Source organism: Hesperophylax consimilis, chromosome 19 (genome assembly GCF_061612785.1).
Source record: "Hesperophylax consimilis isolate HC1 chromosome 19, BYU_Hcon_1.0, whole genome shotgun sequence".
In the NCBI taxonomy this organism is placed as follows: domain Eukaryota; kingdom Metazoa; phylum Arthropoda; class Insecta; order Trichoptera; family Limnephilidae; genus Hesperophylax; species Hesperophylax consimilis.
Window position 1 is genome coordinate 30,246,999 of NC_142854.1, and position 5,694 is coordinate 30,252,692.

Genomic DNA, 5,694 nt, shown 5'->3' on the forward strand with positions numbered 1-5,694 from the left:
AATGTTAGATATTTAGTTTTACTCGCATTTAATGTAAGGGAGTTTGCTTTTAACCAGTTTTGGAGTACAGTCAGACCTTGCTCCGCTTTTTTATGTGTGCTTGTCCAATTTTGTTCATAAAATATAATGACAGTGTCATCTGCAAAGCTCATTATGTCTCCTTCAATGGGAAGACTCATAAGGTCATTGATTAAGGTCATTTAACTTGATTGATAGAGTTTTGCTACTTTTTTTTACCAATTTGTACATACTGCTCTCTTTCAGGTAAGTAACTTTTAATTAGAATTAGAGTTGTTTGTGTTATTCCGTTTTTTTTTTAATTTAAAAAATAGTATTTCATGGTATCAAAAGCTTTTTGAAGGTCAATAAAAACTGCCAAGCATTTTTACCCTTCATCCAGTTTTTTTTATAATTGTATTTGTTACTTTAGCTATAGCATCACCAGTACCCAGGTTTTCCCTAAAACCGTATTGCGTCGTTGATAATATTTTATTTTCATCAAAAAATTTAACCATTTGTTTTTTTATGACTTTTTCCAATATTTTCGATAGTGTAGGTAATAAACTAATTGGTCGATAGTTAGATATATCATTTATGGGTCCGCTTTTGTATATTGGAATAATCGTAGCAATTTTAAGACGTGTGGGAAAAATACCTTTATTTATTAAAAGATTTACAAGGTACGTCAGTGGGTAGATTAGCTCATTTAGTAGATATTTAATTGCTCTGTTTGATATCAGTTCATTTCCCGATGAGGTATTTGTGTTTAGGGAGGCTATGGTATTTCTTACATCTTTATTTGTTATGTTGACTATGTTAAGGGAGTTTTCTTGATTGACGTTTTCATTCCACACTGTTTTTTCGGCAGTAAATGAAGATTGTTTGATTTTATTCGCTAAGTTCGAGCCTATATTGCAAAAATAGTTGTTTGCAAAGTCGAGAATTTTTTCTGGATGTTCTGCAAAAGATGTTGGTAGCCTGTCAACGATTAATTCTTTAATTTTTTTAACATTGTGCGAGGCTTTAGCGTTTGTAATTTCGTTTATAATCTGCCAGAATTTCCGGGAATCATTATTACATTCCTCGATTTTCTTTTTATGCTTCTTTAGCATAACGGATTACATTTTTACAAATGTTACGATATCTTTTGTAGAAGCGATGTAAATGGATATCATAGGGGTAGTTGCTTACTTTTCTGTGGAGTTCGTCTCTTTTCCTGATTGAGTTGATAATGTTCTGACTAATCCAGGGTTTAATGTGAATATTTTTATGAGATATCTTTTTTTCTGTCGTTATGGTGTTTTATAGAATAATGTTCTGAGTTAAGTTAATAAAATAGTTCCAAGCAGCATCAGTATCATCATTTCCAAGAAGGTTTTACCAGTCAGCAATTTGTAGCTCGATTTTAACGTTTTCCCAATTTGTTTCAGACTTTGCTATGACAGATTTCTTTTTTTGATTTATAGATGTATTTTTATTATTAATAGATAGAAATATTGTTTAGTGATCAGTCAGTGTAGAAGGGTAAGTAATGGTTTGAGTTAATTTATCAGTTTTACTAAAAATATGATCTATGCATGATTTGCTTTCATTGCATACTCGTGTAGGTTCATTAACCAGGCTTTTAAAACCATGGTGAGCTAGTGTATGTATGTAATCATATTTTTTTGGATTTCCATTTTCCAGGATATCAATATTTATATCTCCGATAATAAAAACATTCTTAGTATTTTTGAGTAAGTTAAGCTCAAAACATAATGAGTTTAAGAATGGCTCCAGATTTTTGGTAGAAGGTGATCTATATATTGCGAGAACTATTATATCTTTACCAATTTATATCCTTAGAAAGTTTGCGTTATTAATATTGATCTCTCTGACTTCAACTTCAGTATCTTCTTTAATGTATGCAATAACACCATCACTCTTTGTATTATTCATTAGTGTGGAGTAAGAGACATATTTATCAATTTGTAGAGGGTAGTGTTTATCAGTTAACCAACATTCAGTTAGGATAATTATGTCCCAGGTTAAATTTAAACTTTTAATTAATATTTGTAGCTCGTCAAAGTTTTTGTTTATGCTTCTAATATTTTGAAGCAGTATGTTAAAAATTTTGTTCATTGTTGATAGGTTAGGTAAGTTTGCTCTTTTTGCACTAGGTTCCGTGGTTAATGTAGTGTCAGCCATTTTTTTTATTTTTGTAATAGTTGTTATTATGAGCCATTTTATTTATATGATGTTTTTCAAATCGTCTATATGTTTAAGGCAAATTATTTTTTCGTTTGCATTTCTTCTTGCCATTATTTTTCCCTCTTTGTGCCAGACGTATGAATAGTTTTTTTTCTTTTGAGATTTGTTTGGTTTTCCAAAGAAGTTCCTTGTGATAAGAGCTCAGTTCTTCAGCTATGTATATTGTTTCAGTTGAAATATCTTTGATCGCAGCATAATTGATGTTTTTTTCTATTTGCGATAAGCTTGTCTCTGGTCAGTTTATCTGAAAATTGCACTAGTATTTTAGGTGGTGCATTGATTCGCATATCAGGTATCCTTTTTACCTCTATAATTTCGCCGTATTTTTGGTCCACTCCTGCCGCCGCCGCTGCCACTTTTTTAACCACTTCAATTTGCTGTTCCCCATTTTTTTTGTGGAATGCCTGCTATTTCAATATAATTAGAGCGGGTTTTGTACTCCATATCTGAAATTTTTATTTCTGATTGTTTAATTATAGTATTTTTCTCCTGGTGCGCTTTTTTCAGGTTTATAAGTTCATTTTCAATTTTTTTGTTTTGTAGGATTGTTATCTCTAGTTTTTTAATCAATTCATCATATTGAGTACTCATAAATTCCATGCTTTTTTGGGTGTCCTTTTGTTGCTTCTCAAATTTTGAAATAATTTCTTTTTTCATAGCATCTAATTTTTTTTCGAAAATCAGTGTAATTTTTTCTATGCTGAATTTTTCTTCATGTTCAATGTTGGCACCCTTTCCTCTAGTGTTAGCCATTTTTTACTGTTAAATGTAAAACCCTGCCCCTGTTTTAAATATTGAAGTACAGTACCGATGATGACAGTTAGAAATTTTGTTTTTATCTATGGATAACTATGGAGTGAAAGTTTTATTCTCAATTTTTTTGTGTAATCACTATAGTTATCCGGGATTACGGATATTAAATCGATTTTTTGTAATCTAACTCACGGTTTCGAACACCTTTCCACACAAATCACTCACTTTTGGTATAGATATTATAAATAATAGGATAAATTATTTGCACTTGTATACGTATTTGTAGTCCTGATAATCTGATTATTAATGTTTGTATGATGGGAATTCCAATGAGCTTAATACTGCAAACTACAATTATCTTATCAGCAGGATCTTGATTGAACTATATAAAACAATCTAACAATAATTACAAATAATCATACACATAGCGCTCATGTCTCTACATATATTGAAATCGTATTATTTGCTCTGATGCTATGCTATATAAGCCAATAAAAGTCAAAACGATTGTGTCAATTTACAACATGATTTAAACAATATATCCACATATTGCCAACAAAAGTGCGCCCTACTGTCGAATTTGGCAGCCATCTCTGGTCCGGAGCCCCAAAATACCTGAAAAAACCCTTGACTCTGTGCAGAAACGGGCGGTCCGTTTGATAGATTCCCCAATCTTAACAAACGGACTGCAATCTTTAGAGCACAGGCGTCAGGTAGGTATGCTGTCCTTGTTCTATCGGTGTTACAATGGAAGATGCTCTGAGGAACTAGCGTCATTGATCCCTTCGGCACCGGTGCGTAGTCGGGATACACGCCAAACGCGCGCCCAACATTTGTACACGGTTGACATTTGTCACATGAGAACGGGTCGCTTCTAAGATTCGTTCTTAAGTTCAACAGCTCGGCTGTGGAACGAACTGCCGGCCTCTGGGTTTCCTCCCTCCTACAACATGGGACTCTTCAAGACCCATGTTCACTCTTTCCTCTCCACAAAAAGACCCTCCATACAGCATCCCCAAAGATGAAATAGGCCCTGAGGGAAATTATTTTCTTCAGGGCCTCCTGTGTGGAGTTAATATAAAAAATAAAAAATCAACTGGATCTAAATGTTTCAAAATGTCATCACATTGTCTTTTCAAGAAATAAAAATAAAATATTCTTTTAACAACAACAACATAGCAACAGTCTGAAATATTCGTGATCTCGGAATAACCCTTGATTGTAAACTACAATGTAACCTTCATAAACATCAAATCAAAAATTAAGCTGCTAAAATGATAGGCTTCATCATAAGAAACACAAAACTTTTTAATAGCATCGATATTATTAATCAACTCTACTTTGCCTATGAACGAGGTCATTTGGAGTTTGCATCAGTTGATTGGTCTCCATTTTACAAAATCCACATAAACAAAATCGAAGCAATTAAAAATAAATTCATAAAATATCTTCGTTACAAGTCATTTGTAAGATTTAATAATTATGCAGAGGCAGCTTCATACTTTAAAATTGATTCACTGATTGTACGGAGGCATCATAAGGATGCACTATTCCTGTATAAAGCCCAGAGTTGCTAAACAAGATTCCATTCAATGTACCTGCGCATTCAACACGCTCTTCTGTCCTGTTCAAGGTTGATCAAAGCAAAACGAACTCTAAGCAGAATTCTCGCCTGAACAGACTATGCAATAATTACAGTAGCGTATTATCCAAGGTTGATATTTTCAGTTGCGAACTTACCAAATACAAAAGGTCCATAAAAGAATATTTCTCTGATGGTTTGTGAATAATGTTTATGTCTCTATTGTTTATATCTCTATTTTGATTTGATTTATATCTACATCCTCTCTTCATGGCTATAAATGTTTGCTTTGTAAATTTTTCGTTTTATATAATCTTTTGTTTTGTATAAATTTTTTAATTCATATTCCTTTCTCACAAACTTAATTTACTTCTTACATATGGTACTGTCTCAGTAGGGGTAAAGTCACAAGGAGGAATTCCATAATTGGTTTTATTTTACAATATAATACTTATATACAAACTTGTTATACTGTCGATTTCCCGAAAATGAATAAATATTTACATTATGTTGATGTTCTGTTTCAGGTAGCATTAATGTGGAGACTGTACCCAAGGAAAAACCAGGACCCCGTGAAGAAGATGGAGGGGGAATCCCTTATACGGAAATAGACATAGACCTGCCAGATATTAAAAAGGAATGCTCAGAGCAATTTGAAAGTATTACCGAGAGTGCAGGTAAAATTTTTTCGTTTTATAAATTTTAATAATCTTATCGTTTCATAATATATACCGACTTATTGAGCTTTATCTGTCATCTTTTCCAGATGTGATAGTGGTACCGAAGACACATGCCGAAGTAAAACCTCTTTCATGTCTCCATTGTAACTACTCTAGCTCAAGCAAATCACATTTAACAGTGCACTTACGCACCCATACTGGCGAAAAACCTTATTCATGTCCCCATTGTAACCAACCCTTCGTAAGCAAATCGCATTTAACGGCTCACTTACGCACTCATACTGGCGAAAAACCTTATTTATGTTTCCATTGTGACTACTCCAGCTCAAGCAAATCAAATTTAACAGTGCACTTACGCAACCACACTGGCGAAAAACCTTATTCATGTTCCCATTGTAACTACTTCTGCTCACAAAAATCTTATTTAAA